The sequence below is a fragment of the Hydractinia symbiolongicarpus genome, chromosome 7 (genome assembly GCF_029227915.1).
Source record: "Hydractinia symbiolongicarpus strain clone_291-10 chromosome 7, HSymV2.1, whole genome shotgun sequence".
NCBI classification, from domain to species: domain Eukaryota; kingdom Metazoa; phylum Cnidaria; class Hydrozoa; order Anthoathecata; family Hydractiniidae; genus Hydractinia; species Hydractinia symbiolongicarpus.
The window spans coordinates 27,129,468-27,147,272 of record NC_079881.1 but is presented as its reverse complement, the minus strand read 5'-3'; positions in this window follow the sequence as shown (position 1 = coordinate 27,147,272).

The following is a 17,805-nucleotide window of genomic DNA, read 5'->3' as shown; positions in this document are numbered from 1 at the left end:
GATTTCCCGTAAATCCCAGACTTTGCCCGTATAGTCAAAAGTATACAAAGAAAGTACCCAGGGAGTAAACTCAATTTCCGAACGATTTTTTATATTATTTTTTCACCACTAAAACGCATGAGACTTGTAGTTTTCAAACTTGTTTTCATTTTTGATGAGACGCTGAATAAAAGAAGTTTAATCGCCGGCAAACGAAAAACCGCGATTTCCCGTAAATCCCGGGCTTTTTCCGTATAGTCGAATGTATACAAAGAAAGTACCCTGTGAGTAAACTCATTTCCAGAACGATTTTTTAAATTACCTTTTCACCACTAAATCGCATGAGACTTGTAGTTTTCAAAAATGTTTTCATTTTTGATGAGACGCTGAATAAAAGAAGTTTAATCGCCGGCAAACGAAAACCTGCGATTTCCCGTAAATCCCAGACTCGGCCCGTATAGTCAAAAGTAGACAAAGAAAGTACCCAGAGAGTAAACTCATTTCCCGCACGATTTTTTAAATTATTATTTCACCACTAAAGCCCAGGAGACTTGTAGTTTTTAAAAATGTTTTCATTTTTGATGAGACGCTTAATGAAAGAGGTTTAATCGCCGGCAAACGAAAACCCGCGATTTCCCGCAAATCCCGGGCTTGGCCCGTATAGTCGAATGTATACAAAGAAAGTACCCTGTGAGTAAACTCATTTCCAGAACGATTTTTTAAAATATTTTTTCACCACTTAAACGCATAAGACTTGTAGTTTTCAAAAATGTTCTCATTTTTGATGAGACGCTTATTGAAAGAAGTTTAATCGCCGGCAAACGAAAACCCGCGATTTCCCGTAAATCCCGGGCTTGGCCCGTATAGTCGAATGTATACAAAGAAAGTACCCTGTGAGTAAACTCATTTCCAGAACGATTTTTTAACTTATTTTTTCACCAATAAAACGCATAAGACTTGTAGTTTTCAAAAATGTTTTCATTTTTGATAAGACGCTGAATAAAAGAAGTTTAATCGCCGGCAAACGAAAACCCGCGATTTCCCGTAAATCCCGGGCTTGGCCCGTATCGTCAAAAGTATACAAAGAAAGTACCCAGGGAGTAAACTCAAATTGTGTATACAAAGAAAGTACCCTGTGAGTAAACTCATTTCCAGAACGATTTTTTAAATTATTTTTTCACCACTAAAACGCATGAGACTTGTAGTTTTCAAAAATGTTTTCATTTTTGATAAGACGCTGAATAAAAGAAGTTTAATCGCCGGCAAACGAAAACCCCCGATTTCCTGTAAATCCCGGGCTTGGCCCGTATAGTCGAATGAATACAAAGAAAGTACCCTGTGAGTAAACTCATTTCCAGAACGATTTTTTAAATTATTTCTGCACCACTAGAACGAATGAGACTTGTAGTTTTCAAAAATGTTTTCATTTTTGATGAGACGCTGAATAAAAGAAATTTAATCGCCGACAAACGAAAACCCGCGTTTTCCCGTAAATCCCGCGCTTGGCCCGTATAGTCAAAAGTATACAAAGAAAGTACCCAGGGAGTAAACTCATTTCCCGAACGATTTTTTAAATTATTTTTTCACCACTAAAACGCATGAGACTGGTAGTTTTCAAACTTGTTTTCATTTTTGATGAGACGCTGAATAAAAGAAGTTTAATCGCCGGTAAACGAAAACCCGCGATTTCCCGTAAATCCCGGGCTTGGTACGTATAATTGAATGTATATAAAGAAAGTACCCAATGAGTAAACTGATTTCCCGAACGATTTTTCAAATTATTTCTGCACCACTAGAACGAATGAGACTTGTAGTTTTCAAAAATGTTTTCATCTTTAATGAGACGCCTAAGGAAAGAGGTTTAATCGCCGGCAAACGAAAACCTGCGATTTCCCGTAAATCCCAGACTCGGCCCGTATAGTCAAAAGTATACAAAGAAAGTACCCAGGGAGTAAACTCATTTCTCGAACGATTTTTTAAATTATTTTTTCACCACTAAAACGCATAAGACTTGTAGTTTTCAAAAATGTTTTCATTTTTGATGAGACGCTGAATAAAAGAAGTTTAATCGCCGGCAAACGAAAACCCGCGATTTCCCGTAAATCCCGGGCTTGGCCCGTATAGTCAAAAGTATACAAAGAAAGTACCCAGGGAGTAAACTCATTTCCCGAACGATTTTTTAAATTATTTTTTCACCACTAAAACGCATGAGACTTGTAGTTTTCAAACTTGTTTTCATTTTTGATGAGACGCTGAATAAAAGAAGTTTAATCGCCGGCAAACGAAAACCAGCGATTTCCCGTAAATCCCGGGCTTGGTACGTATAGTTGAATGTATATAAAGAAAGTAACCAATGAGTAAACTGATTTCCCGAACGATTTTTCAAATTATTTCTGCACCACTAGAACGAATGAGACTTGTAGTTTTCAAAAATGTTTTCACTTTTAATGAGACGCCTAATGAAAGAGGTTTAATCGCCGGCAAACGAAAACCCGCGATTTCCCGTAAATTCCGGGCTTGTCCCGTATAGTCGAATGTATACAAAGAAAGTACCCTGTGAGTAAACTCATTTCCAGAACGATTTTTTAAATTATCTTTTCACCACTAAATCGCATGAGACTTGTAGTTTTTAAAAATGTTTTCATTTTTGATGAGACGCTGAATAAAAGAAGTTTAATCGCCGGCAAACGAAAACCTGCGATTTCCCGTAAATCCCAGACTTGGCCCGTATAGTCAAAAGTATACAAAGAAAGTACCCAGGGAGTAAACTCAATTTCCGAACGATTTTTTATATTATTTTTTCACCACTAAAACGCATGAGACTTGTAGTTTTCAAACTTGTTTTCATTTTTGATGAGACGCTGAATAAAAGAAGTTTAATCGCCGGCAAACGAAAACCTGCGATTTCCCGTAAATCCCAGACTCGGTCCGTATAGTCAAAAGTATACAAAGAAAGTACCCAGAGAGTAAACTCATTTCCCGCACGATTTTTTGAATTATTATTTCACCACTAAAGCCCAGGAGACTTGTAGTTTTTAAAAATGTTTTCATTTTTGATGAGACGCTTAATGAAAGAGGTTTAATCGCCGGCAAACGAAAACCCGCGATTTCCCGCAAATCCCGGGCTTGGCCCGTATAGTCGAATGTATACAAAGAAAGTACCCTGTGAGTAAACTCATTTCCAGAACGATTTTTTAAAATATTTTTTCACCACTTAAACGCATAAGACTTGTAGTTTTCAAAAATGTTCTCATTTTTGATGAGACGCTTATTGAAAGAAGTTTAATCGCCGGCAAACGAAAACCCGCGATTTCCCGTAAATCCCGGGCTTGGCCCGTATAGTCGAATGTATACAAAGAAAGTACCCTGTGAGTAAACTGATTTCCCGAACGATTTTTCAAATTATTTCTGCACCACTAGAACGAATGAGACTTGTAGTTTTCAAAAATGTTTTCACTTTTAATGAGACGCCTAATGAAAGAGGTTTAATCGCCGGCAAACGAAAACCCGCGATTTCCCGTAAATTCCGGGCTTGTCCCGTATAGTCGAATGTATACAAAGAAAGTACCCTGTGAGTAAACTCATTTCCAGAACGATTTTTTAAATTATCTTTTCACCACTAAATCGCATGAGACTTGTAGTTTTTAAAAATGTTTTCATTTTTGATGAGACGCTGAATAAAAGAAGTTTAATCGCCGGCAAACGAAAACCTGCGATTTCCCGTAAATCCCAGACTTTGCCCGTATAGTCAAAAGTATACAAAGAAAGTACCCAGGGAGTAAACTCAATTTCCGAACGATTTTTTATATTATTTTTTCACCACTAAAACGCATGAGACTTGTAGTTTTCAAACTTGTTTTCATTTTTGATGAGACGCTGAATAAAAGAAGTTTAATCGCCGGCAAACGAAAAACCGCGATTTCCCGTAAATCCCGGGCTTTTTCCGTATAGTCGAATGTATACAAAGAAAGTACCCTGTGAGTAAACTCATTTCCAGAACGATTTTTTAAATTACCTTTTCACCACTAAATCGCATGAGACTTGTAGTTTTCAAAAATGTTTTCATTTTTGATGAGACGCTGAATAAAAGAAGTTTAATCGCCGGCAAACGAAAACCTGCGATTTCCCGTAAATCCCAGACTCGGCCCGTATAGTCAAAAGTATACAAAGAAAGTACCCAGAGAGTAAACTCATTTCCCGCACGATTTTTTAAATTATTATTTCACCACTAAAGCCCAGGAGACTTGTAGTTTTTAAAAATGTTTTCATTTTTGATGAGACGCTTAATGAAAGAGGTTTAATCGCCGGCAAACGAAAACCCGCGATTTCCCGCAAATCCCGGGCTTGGCCCGTATAGTCGAATGTATACAAAGAAAGTACCCTGTGAGTAAACTCATTTCCAGAACGATTTTTTAAAATATTTTTTCACCACTTAAACGCATAAGACTTGTAGTTTTCAAAAATGTTCTCATTTTTGATGAGACGCTTATTGAAAGAAGTTTAATCGCCGGCAAACGAAAACCCGCGATTTCCCGTAAATCCCGGGCTTGGCCCGTATAGTCAAATGTATACAAAGAAAGTACCCTGTGAGTAAACTCATTTCCAGAACGATTTTTTAACTTATTTTTTCACCAATAAAACGCATAAGACTTGTAGTTTTCAAAAATGTTTTCATTTTTGATAAGACGCTGAATAAAAGAAGTTTAATCGCCGGCAAACGAAAACCCGCGATTTCCCGTAAATCCCGGGCTTGGCCCGTATCGTCAAAAGTATACAAAGAAAGTACCCAGGGAGTAAACTCAAATTGTGTATACAAAGAAAGTACCCTGTGAGTAAACTCATTTCCAGAACGATTTTTTAAATTATTTTTTCACCACTAAAACGCATGAGACTTGTAGTTTTCAAAAATGTTTTCATTTTTGATAAGACGCTGAATAAAAGAAGTTTAATCGCCGGCAAACGAAAACCCCCGATTTCCTGTAAATCCCGGGCTTGGCCCGTATAGTCGAATGAATACAAAGAAAGTACCCTGTGAGTAAACTCATTTCCAGAACGATTTTTTAAATTATTTCTTCACCACTAAAATGCATAAGACTTGTAGTTTTTAAAAATGTTTTCATTTTTGATAAGACGCTGAATAAAAGAAGTTTAATCGCCGGCAAACGAAAACCCGCGATTTCCCGTAAATCCCGGGCTTGGCCCGTATAGTCGAATGTATACAAAGAAAGTACCCTGTGAGTAAACTCATTTCCAGAACGATTTTTTAACTTATTTTTTCACCAATAAAACGCATAAGACTTGTAGTTTTCAAAAATGTTTTCATTTTTGATAAGACTCTGAATAAAAGAAGTTTAATCGCCGGCAAACGAAAACCCGCGATTTCCCGTAAATCCCGGGCTTGGCCCGTATCGTCAAAAGTATACAAAGAAAGTACCCAGGGAGTAAACTCAAATTGTGTATACAAAGAAAGTACCCTGTGAGTAAACTCATTTCCAGAACGATTTTTTAAATTACCTTTTCACCACTAAATCGCATGAGACTTGTAGTTTTCAAAAATGTTTTCATTTTTGATGAGACGCTGAATAAAAGAAGTTTAATCGCCGGCAAACGAAAACCTGCGATTTCCCGTAAATCCCAGACTCGGCCCGTATAGTCAAAAGTATACAAAGAAAGTACCCAGAGAGTAAACTCATTTCCCGCACGATTTTTTAAATTATTATTTCACCACTAAAGCCCAGGAGACTTGTAGTTTTTAAAAATGTTTTCATTTTTGATGAGACGCTTAATGAAAGAGGTTTAATCGCCGGCAAACGAAAACCCGCGATTTCCCGCAAATCCCGGGCTTGGCCCGTATAGTCGAATGTATACAAAGAAAGTACCCTGTGAGTAAACTCATTTCCAGAACGATTTTTTAAAATATTTTTTCACCACTTAAACGCATAAGACTTGTAGTTTTCAAAAATGTTCTCATTTTTGATGAGACGCTTATTGAAAGAAGTTTAATCGCCGGCAAACGAAAACCCGCGATTTCCCGTAAATCCCGGGCTTGGCCCGTATAGTCGAATGTATACAAAGAAAGTACCCTGTGAGTAAACTCATTTCCAGAACGATTTTTTAACTTATTTTTTCACCAATAAAACGCATAAGACTTGTAGTTTTCAAAAATGTTTTCATTTTTGATAAGACGCTGAATAAAAGAAGTTTAATCGCCGGCAAACGAAAACCCGCGATTTCCCGTAAATCCCGGGCTTGGCCCGTATCGTCAAAAGTATACAAAGAAAGTACCCAGGGAGTAAACTCAAATTGTGTATACAAAGAAAGTACCCTGTGAGTAAACTCATTTCCAGAACGATTTTTTAAATTATTTTTTCACCACTAAAATGCATGAGACTTGTAGTTTTCAAAAATGTTTTCATTTTTGATAAGACGCTGAATAAAAGAAGTTTAATCGCCGGCAAACGAAAACCCCCGATTTCCTGTAAATCCCGGGCTTGGCCCGTATAGTCGAATGAATACAAAGAAAGTACCCAGGGAGTAAACTCATTTCCCGAACGATTTTTTAAACTATTTTTTCACCACTAAAACGCATGAGACTTGTAGTTTTCAAACTTGTTTTCATTTTTGATGAGACGCTGAATAAAAGAAGTTTAATCGCCGGCAAACGAAAACCCGCGATTTCCCGTAAATCCCGGGCTTGGTACGTATAGTTGAATGTATATAAAGAAAGTACCCAATGAGTAAACTGATTTCCCGAACGATTTTTCAAATTATTTCTGCACCACTAGAACGAATGAGACTTGTAGTTTTCAAAAATGTTTTCACTTTTAATGAGACGCCTAATGAAAGAGGTTTAATCGCCGGCAAACGAAAACCCGCGATTTCCCGTAAATTCCGGGCTTGTCCCGTATAGTCGAATGTATACAAAGAAAGTACCCTGTGAGTAAACTCATTTCCAGAACGATTTTTTAAATTATCTTTTCACCACTAAATCAAATGAGACTTGTAGTTTTTAAAAATGTTTTCATTTTTGATGAGACGCTGAATAAAAGAAGTTTAATCGCCGGCAAACGAAAACCTGCGATTTCCCGTAAATCCCAGACTTTGCCCGTATAGTCAAAAGTATACAAAGAAAGTACCCAGGGAGTAAACTCAATTTCCGAACGATTTTTTATATTATTTTTTCACCACTAAAACGCATGAGACTTGTAGTTTTCAAACTTGTTTTCATTTTTGATGAGACGCTGAATAAAAGAAGTTTAATCGCCGGCAAACGAAAAACCGCGATTTCCCGTAAATCCCGGGCTTTTTCCGTATAGTCGAATGTATACAAAGAAAGTACCCTGTGAGTAAACTCATTTCCAGAACGATTTTTTAAATTACCTTTTCACCACTAAATCGCATGAGACTTGTAGTTTTCAAAAATGTTTTCATTTTTGATGAGACGCTGAATAAAAGAAGTTTAATCGCCGGCAAACGAAAACCTGCGATTTCCCGTAAATCCCAGACTCGGCCCGTATAGTCAAAAGTATACAAAGAAAGTACCCAGAGAGTAAACTCATTTCCCGCACGATTTTTTAAATTATTATTTCACCACTAAAGCCCAGGAGACTTGTAGTTTTTAAAAATGTTTTCATTTTTGATGAGACGCTTAATGAAAGAGGTTTAATCGCCGGCAAACGAAAACCCGCGATTTCCCGCAAATCCCGGGCTTGGCCCGTATAGTCGAATGTATACAAAGAAAGTACCCTGTGAGTAAACTCATTTCCAGAACGATTTTTTAAAATATTTTTTCACCACTTAAACGCATAAGACTTGTAGTTTTCAAAAATGTTCTCATTTTTGATGAGACGCTTATTGAAAGAAGTTTAATCGCCGGCAAACGAAAACCCGCGATTTCCCGTAAATCCCGGGCTTGGCCCGTATAGTCGAATGTATACAAAGAAAGTACCCTGTGAGTAAACTCATTTCCAGAACGATTTTTTAACTTATTTTTTCACCAATAAAACGCATAAGACTTGTAGTTTTCAAAAATGTTTTCATTTTTGATAAGACGCTGAATAAAAGAAGTTTAATCGCCGGCAAACGAAAACCCGCGATTTCCCGTAAATCCCGGGCTTGGCCCGTATCGTCAAAAGTATACAAAGAAAGTACCCAGGGAGTAAACTCAAATTGTGTATACAAAGAAAGTACCCTGTGAGTAAACTCATTTCCAGAACAATTTTTTAAATTATTTTTTCACCACTAAAACGCATGAGACTTGTAGTTTTCAAAAATGTTTTCATTTTTGATAAGACGCTGAATAAAAGAAGTTTAATCGCCGGCAAACGAAAACCCCCGATTTCCTGTAAATCCCGGGCTTGGCCCGTATAGTCGAATGAATACAAAGAAAGTACCCTGTGAGTAAACTCATTTCCAGAACGATTTTTTAAATTATTTCTTCACCACTAAAATGCATAAGACTTGTAGTTTTTAAAAATGTTTTCATTTTTGATAAGACGCTGAATAAAAGAAGTTTAATCGCCGGCAAACGAAAACCCGCGATTTCCCGTAAATCCCGGGCTTGGCCCGTATAGTCGAATGTATACAAAGAAAGTACCCTGTGAGTAAACTCATTTCCAGAACGATTTTTTAACTTATTTTTTCACCAATAAAACGCATAAGACTTGTAGTTTTCAAAAATGTTTTCATTTTTGATAAGACGCTGAATAAAAGAAGTTTAATCGCCGGCAAACGAAAACCCGCGATATCCCGTAAATCCCGGGCTTGGCCCGTATCGTCAAAAGTATACAAAGAAAGTACCCAGGGAGTAAACTCAAATTGTGTATACAAAGAAAGTACCCTGTGAGTAAACTCATTTCCAGAACGATTTTTTAAATTACCTTTTCACCACTAAATCGCATGAGACTTGTAGTTTTCAAAAATGTTTTCATTTTTGATGAGACGCTGAATAAAAGAAGTTTAATCGCCGGCAAACGAAAACCTGCGATTTCCCGTAAATCCCAGACTCGGCCCGTATAGTCAAAAGTATACAAAGAAAGTACCCAGAGAGTAAACTCATTTCCCGCACGATTTTTTAAATTATTATTTCACCACTAAAGCCTAGGAGACTTGTAGTTTTTAAAAATGTTTTCATTTTTGATGAGACGCTTAATGAAAGAGGTTTAATCGCCGGCAAACGAAAACCCGCGATTTCCCGCAAATCCCGGGCTTGGCCCGTATAGTCGAATGTATACAAAGAAAGTACCCTGTGAGTAAACTCATTTCCAGAACGATTTTTTAAAATATTTTTTCACCACTTAAACGCATAAGACTTGTAGTTTTCAAAAATGTTCTCATTTTTGATGAGACGCTTATTGAAAGAAGTTTAATCGCCGGCAAACGAAAACCCGCGATTTCCCGTAAATCCCGGGCTTGGCCCGTATAGTCGAATGTATACAAAGAAAGTACCCTGTGAGTAAACTCATTTCCAGAACGATTTTTTAACTTATTTTTTCACCAATAAAACGCATAAGACTTGTAGTTTTCAAAAATGTTTTCATTTTTGATAAGACGCTGAATAAAAGAAGTTTAATCGCCGGCAAACGAAAACCCGCGATTTCCCGTAAATCCCGGGCTTGGCCCGTATCGTCAAAAGTATACAAAGAAAGTACCCAGGGAGTAAACTCAAATTGTGTATACAAAGAAAGTACCCTGTGAGTAAACTCATTTCCAGAACGATTTTTTAAATTATTTTTTCACCCCTAAAATGCATGAGACTTGTAGTTTTCAAAAATGTTTTCATTTTTGATAAGACGCTGAATAAAAGAAGTTTAATCGCCGGCAAACGAAAACCCCCGATTTCCTGTAAATCCCGGGCTTGGCCCGTATAGTCGAATGAATACAAAGAAAGTACCCAGGGAGTAAACTCATTTCCCGAACGATTTTTTAAACTATTTTTTCACCACTAAAACGCATGAGACTTGTAGTTTTCAAACTTGTTTTCATTTTTGATGAGACGCTGAATAAAAGAAGTTTAATCGCCGGCAAACGAAAACCCGCGATTTCCCGTAAATCCCGGGCTTGGTACGTATAGTTGAATGTATATAAAGAAAGTACCCAATGAGTAAACTGATTTCCCGAACGATTTTTCAAATTATTTCTGCACCACTAGAACGAATGAGACTTGTAGTTTTCAAAAATGTTTTCATTTTTGATGAGACGCTGAATAAAAGAAATTTAATCGCCGACAAACGAAAACCCGCGTTTTCCCGTAAATCCCGGGCTTGGCCCGTATAGTCAAAAGTATACAAAGAAAGTACCCAGGGAGTAAACTCATTTCCCGAACGATTTTTTAAATTATTTTTTCACCACTAAAACGCATGAGACTGGTAGTTTTCAAACTTGTTTTCATTTTTGATGAGACGCTGAATAAAAGAAGTTTAATCGCCGGTAAACGAAAACCCGCGATTTCCCGTAAATCCCGGGCTTGGTACGTATAATTGAATGTATATAAAGAAAGTACCCAATGAGTAAACTGATTTCCCGAACGATTTTTCAAAGTATTTCTGCACCACTAGAACGAATGAGACTTGTAGTTTTCAAAAATGTTTTCATCTTTAATGAGACGCCTAAGGAAAGAGGTTTAATCGCCGGCAAACGAAAACCTGCGATTTCCCGTAAATCCCAGACTCGGCCCGTATAGTCAAAAGTATACAAAGAAAGTACCCAGGGAGTAAACTCATTTCTCGAACGATTTTTGAAATTATTTTTTCACCACTAAAACGCATAAGACTTGTAGTTTTCAAAAATGTTTTCATTTTTGATGAGACGCTGAATAAAAGAAGTTTAATCGCCGGCAAACGAAAACCCGCGATTTCCCGTAAATCCCGGGCTTGGCCCGTATAGTCAAAAGTATACAAAGAAAGTACCCAGGGAGTAAACTCATTTCCCGAACGATTTTTTAAATTATTTTTTCACCACTAAAACGCATGAGACTTGTAGTTTTCAAACTTGTTTTCATTTTTGATGAGACGCTGAATAAAAGAAGTTTAATCGCCGGCAAACGAAAACCCGCGATTTCCCGTAAATCCCGGGCTTGGTACGTATAGTTGAATGTATATAAAGAAAGTAACCAATGAGTAAACTGATTTCCCGAACGATTTTTCAAATTATTTCTGCACCACTAGAACGAATGAGACTTGTAGTTTTCAAAAATGTTTTCACTTTTAATGAGACGCCTAATGAAAGAGGTTTAATCGCCGGCAAACGAAAACCCGCGATTTCCCGTAAATTCCGGGCTTGTCCCGTATAGTCGAATGTATACAAAGAAAGTACCCTGTGAGTAAACTCATTTCCAGAACGATTTTTTAAATTATCTTTTCACCACTAAATCGCATGAGACTTGTAGTTTTTAAAAATGTTTTCATTTTTGATGAGACGCTGAATAAAAGAAGTTTAATCGCCGGCAAACGAAAACCTGCGATTTCCCGTAAATCCCAGACTTTGCCCGTATAGTCAAAAGTATACAAAGAAAGTACCCAGGGAGTAAACTCAATTTCCGAACGATTTTTTATATTATTTTTTCACCACTAAAACGCATGAGACTTGTAGTTTTCAAACTTGTTTTCATTTTTGATGAGACGCTGAATAAAAGAAGTTTAATCGCCGGCAAACGAAAACCTGCGATTTCCCGTAAATCCCAGACTCGGCCCGTATAGTCAAAAGTATACAAAGAAAGTACCCAGAGAGTAAACTCATTTCCCGCACGATTTTTTAAATTATTATTTCACCACTAAAGCCCAGGAGACTTGTAGTTTTTAAAAATGTTTTCATTTTTGATGAGACGCTTAATGAAAGAGGTTTAATCGCCGGCAAACGAAAACCCGCGATTTCCCGCAAATCCCGGGCTTGGCCCGTATAGTCGAATGTATACAAAGAAAGTACCCTGTGAGTAAACTCATTTCCAGAACGATTTTTTAAAATATTTTTTCACCACTTAAACGCATAAGACTTGTAGTTTTCAAAAATGTTCTCATTTTTGATGAGACGCTTATTGAAAGAAGTTTAATCGCCGGCAAACGAAAACCCGCGATTTCCCGTAAATCCCGGGCTTGGCCCGTATAGTCGAATGTATACAAAGAAAGTACCCTGTGAGTAAACTGATTTCCCGAACGATTTTTCAAATTATTTCTGCACCACTAGAACGAATGAGACTTGTAGTTTTCAAAAATGTTTTCACTTTTAATGAGACGCCTAATGAAAGAGGTTTAATCGCCGGCAAACGAAAACCCGCGATTTCCCGTAAATTCCGGGCTTGTCCCGTATAGTCGAATGTATACAAAGAAAGTACCCTGTGAGTAAACTCATTTCCAGAACGATTTTTTAAATTATCTTTTCACCACTAAATCGCATGAGACTTGTAGTTTTTAAAAATGTTTTCATTTTTGATGAGACGCTGAATAAAAGAAGTTTAATCGCCGGCAAACGAAAACCTGCGATTTCCCGTAAATCCCAGACTTTGCCCGTATAGTCAAAAGTATACAAAGAAAGTACCCAGGGAGTAAACTCAATTTCCGAACGATTTTTTATATTATTTTTTCACCACTAAAACGCATGAGACTTGTAGTTTTTAAACTTGTTTTCATTTTTGATGAGACGCTGAATAAAAGAAGTTTAATCGCCGGCAAACGAAAAACCGCGATTTCCCGTAAATCCCGGGCTTTTTCCGTATAGTCGAATGTATACAAAGAAAGTACCCTGTGAGTAAACTCATTTCCAGAACGATTTTTTAAATTACCTTTTCACCACTAAATCGCATGAGACTTGTAGTTTTCAAAAATGTTTTCATTTTTGATGAGACGCTGAATAAAAGAAGTTTAATCGCCGGCAAACGAAAACCTGCGATTTCCCGTAAATCCCAGACTCGGCCCGTATAGTCAAAAGTATACAAAGAAAGTACCCAGAGAGTAAACTCATTTCCCGCACGATTTTTTAAATTATTATTTCACCACTAAAGCCCAGGAGACTTGTAGTTTTTAAAAATGTTTTCATTTTTGATGAGACGCTTAATGAAAGAGGTTTAATCGCCGGCAAACGAAAACCCGCGATTTCCCGCAAATCCCGGGCTTGGCCCGTATAGTCGAATGTATACAAAGAATGTACCCTGTGAGTAAACTCATTTCCAGAACGATTTTTTAAAATATTTTTTCACCACTTAAACGCATAAGACTTGTAGTTTTCAAAAATGTTCTCATTTTTGATGAGACGCTTATTGAAAGAAGTTTAATCGCCGGCAAACGAAAACCCGCGATTTCCCGTAAATCCCGGGCTTGGTCCGTATAGTCGAATGTATACAAAGAAAGTACCCTGTGAGTAAACTCATTTCCAGAACGATTTTTTAACTTATTTTTTCACCAATAAAACGCATAAGACTTGTAGTTTTCAAAAATGTTTTCATTTTTGATAAGACGCTGAATAAAAGAAGTTTAATCGCCGGCAAACGAAAACCAGCGATTTCCCGTAAATCCCGGGCTTGGCCCGTATCGTCAAAAGTATACAAAGAAAGTACCCAGGGAGTAAACTCAAATTGTGTATACAAAGAAAGTACCCTGTGAGTAAACTCATTTCCAGAACGATTTTTTAAATTATTTTTTCACCACTAAAACGCATGAGACTTGTAGTTTTCAAAAATGTTTTCATTTTTGATAAGACGCTGAATAAAAGAAGTTTAATCGCCGGCAAACGAAAACCCCCGATTTCCTGTAAATCCCGGGCTTGGCCCGTATAGTCGAATGAATACAAAGAAAGTACCCTGTGAGTAAACTCATTTCCAGAACGATTTTTTAAATTATTTCTTCACCACTAAAACGCATAAGACTTGTAGTTTTTAAAAATGTTTTCATTTTTGATAAGACGCTGAATAAAAGAAGTTTAATGGCCGGCAAACGAAAACCCGCGATTTCCCGTAAATCCCGGGCTTGGCCCGTATAGTCGAATGTATACAAAGAAAGTACCCTGTGAGTAAACTCATTTCCAGAACGATTTTTTAACTTATTTTTTCACCAATAAAACGCATAAGACTTGTAGTTTTCAAAAATGTTTTCATTTTTGATAAGACGCTGAATAAAAGAAGTTTAATCGCCGGCAAACGAAAACCCGCGATTTCCCGTAAATCCCGGGCTTGGCCCGTATCGTCAAAAGTATACAAAGAAAGTACCCAGGGAGTAAACTCAAATTGTGTATACAAAGAAAGTACCCTGTGAGTAAACTCATTTCCAGAACGATTTTTTAAATTATTTTTTCACCACTAAAACGCATGAGACTTGTAGTTTTCAAAAATGTTTTCGTTTTTGATGAGACGCTGAATAAAAGAAGTTTAATCGCCGGCAAACGAAAACCAGCGATTTCCCCTAAATCCCTGGCCTGGCCCGTGTAGTCGAATGTATACAAAGAAAGTACCCAGGGAATAAACTCATTTCCCGAATGATTTTTTAAATTTTTTTTTCACCACTAAAACGCAGGAGACTTGTAGTTTTCAAAAATGTTCTCATTTTTGATGAGACGCTTAATGAAAGAGGTTTAATCGCCGGCAAACGAAAACCCCCGATTTCCTGTAAATCCCGGGCTTGGCCATATAGTCGAATGAATACAAAGAAAGTACCCTGTGAGTAAACTCATTTCCAGAACGATTTTTTAAATTATTTCTTCACCACTAAAACGCATAAGACTTGTAGTTTTCAAAAATGTTTTCATTTTTGATAAGACGCTGAATAAAAGAAGTTTAATCGCCGGCAAACGAAAACCCGCGATTTCCCGTAAATCCCGGGCTTGGCCCGTATAGTCAAAAGTATACAAAGAAAGTACCCAGGGAGTAAACTCAATTTCAGAACGATTTTTTATATTATTTTTTCACCACTAAAACGCATGAGACTTGTAGTTTTCAAACTTGTTTTCATTTTTGATGAGACGCTGAGTAAAAGAAGTTTAATCGCCGGCAAACGAAAACCAGCGATTTCCCGTAAATCCCGGGCTTGTCCCGTATAGTCAAAAGTATACAAAGAAAGTACCCAGGGAGTAAACTCAAATTGTGTATACAAAGAAAGTACACTGTGAGTAAACTCATTTCCAGAACGATTTTTTAAATTATTTTTTCACCACTAAAACGCATGAGACTTGTAGTTTTCAAAAATGTTTTCATTTTTGATGAGACGCTGAATAAAAGAAGTTTAATCGCCGGCAAACGAAAACCAGCGATTTCCCTTAAATCCCGGGCCTGGCCCGTGTAGTCGAATGTATACAAAGAAAGTACCCAGGGAATAAACTCATTTCCCGAATGATTTTTTAAATTTTTTTTTCACTACTAAAACGCAGGAGACTTGTAGTTTTCAAAAATGTTCTCATTTTTGATGAGACGCTTAATGAAAGAGGTTTAATCGCCGGCAAACGAAAACCCGCGATTCCCTGTAAATCCGGGGCTTGGCCCGTATAGTCGAATGAATACAAAGAAAGTACCCTGTGAGTAAACTCATTTCCAGAACGTTTTTTTAAATTATTTTTTCACCACTAAAACGCATAAGACTTGTAGTTTTCAAAAATGTTTTCATTTTTGATAAGACGCTGAATAAAAGAAGTTTAATCGCCGGCAAACGAAAACCCGCGATTTCCCGTAAATCCCGGGCTTGGCCCGTATCGTCAAAAGTATACAAAGAAAGTACCCAGGGAGTAAACTCAAATTGTGTATACAAAGAAAGTACCCTGTGAGTAAACTCATTTTCAGAACGATTTTTTAAATTATTTTTTCACCACTAAAACGCATGAGACTTGTAGTTTTCAAAAATGTTTTCGTTTTTGATGAGACGCTGAATAAAAGAAGTTTAATCGCCGGCAAACGAAAACCAGCGATTTCCCCTAAATCCCGGGCCTGGCCCGTGTAGTCGAATGTATACAAAGAAAGTACCCAGGGAATAAACTCATTTCCCGAATGATTTTTTAAATTTTTTTTTCACCACTAAAACGCAGGAGACTTGTAGTTTTCAAAAATGTTCTCATTTTTGATGAGACGCTTAATGAAAGAGGTTTAATCGCCGGCAAACGAAAACCCCCGATTTCCTGTAAATCCCGGGCTTGGCCCGTATAGTCGAATGAATACAAAGAAAGTACCCTGTGAGTAAACTCATTTCCAGAACGATTTTTTAAATTATTTCTTCACCACTAAAACGCATAAGACTTGTAGTTTTCAAAAATGTTTTCATTTTTGATAAGACGCTGAATAAAAGAAGTTTAATCGCCGGCAAACGAAAACCCGCGATTTCCCGTAAATCCCGGGCTTGGCCCGTATAGTCAAAAGTATACAAAGAAAGTACCCAGGGAGTAAACTCAATTTCAGAACGATTTTTTATATTATTTTTTCACCACTAAAACGCATGAGACTTGTAGTTTTCAAACTTGTTTTCATTTTTGATGAGACGCTGAATAAAAGAAGTTTAATCGCCGGCAAACGAAAACCAGCGATTTCCCGTAAATCCCGGGCTTGTCCCGTATAGTCAAAAGTATACAAAGAAAGTACCCAGGGAGTAAACTCAAATTGTGTATACAAAGAAAGTACACTGTGAGTAAACTCATTTCCAGAACGATTTTTTAAATTATTTTTTCACCACTAAAACGCATGAGACTTGTAGTTTTCAAAAATGTTTTCATTTTTGATGAGACGCTGAATAAAAGAAGTTTAATCGCCGGCAAACGAAAACCAGCGATTTCCCTTAAATCCCGGGCCTGGCCCGTGTAGTCGAATGTATACAAAGAAAGTACCCAGGGAATAAACTCATTTTCCGAATGATTTTTTAAATTTTTTTTTCACTACTAAAACGCAGGAGACTTGTAGTTTTCAAAAATGTTCTCATTTTTGATGAGACGCTTAATGAAAGAGGTTTAATCGCCGGCAAACGAAAACCCGCGATTTCCTGTAAATCCCGGGCTTGGCCCGTATAGTCGAATGAATACAAAGAAAGTACCCTGTGAGTAAACTCATTTCCAGAACGTTTTTTTAAATTATTTTTTCACCACTAAAACGCATAAGACTTGTAGTTTTCAAAAATGTTTTCATTTTTGATAAGACGCTGAATAAAAGAAGTTTAATCGCCGGCAAACGAAAACCCGCGATTTCCCGTAAATCCCGGGCTTGGCCCGTATAGTCAAAAGTATACAAAGAAAGTACCCAGGGAGTAAACTCAATTTCCGAACGATTTTTTATATTATTTTTTCACCACTACAACGCATGAGACTTGTAGTTTTCAAACTTGTTTTCATTTTTGATGAGACGCTGAATAAGAAATGTTTAATCGCCGGCAAACGAAAACCCGCGATTTCCCGTAAATCCCGGGCTTGGCACGTATAGTCAAAAGTATACAAAGAAAGTACCCAGGGAGTAAACTCAATTTCCGAACGATTTTTTAAATTATTTTTTCACCACTAAAACGCATGAGACTTGTAGTTTTCAAAAATGTTTTCATTTTTGATGGGACGCTGAATAAAAGAAGTTTAATCGCCGGCAAACGAAAACCCACGATTTCCCGTAAATCCCGGGCTTGGCACGTATAGTTGAATGTATATAAAGAAAGTACCCATTGAGTAAACTGATTTCCCGAACGATTTTTCAAATTACTTCTGCACCACTAGAACGAATGAGACTTGTAGTTTTCAAAAATGTTTTCATTTTTAATGAGACGCTTAATGAAAGAGGTTTAATCGCCGGCAAACGAAAACCTGCGATTTCCATTAAATCCCAGACTCGGCCCGTATAGTGAAAAGTATACAAAAAAAGTACCCAGGGAGTAAACTCATTTCCCGAAC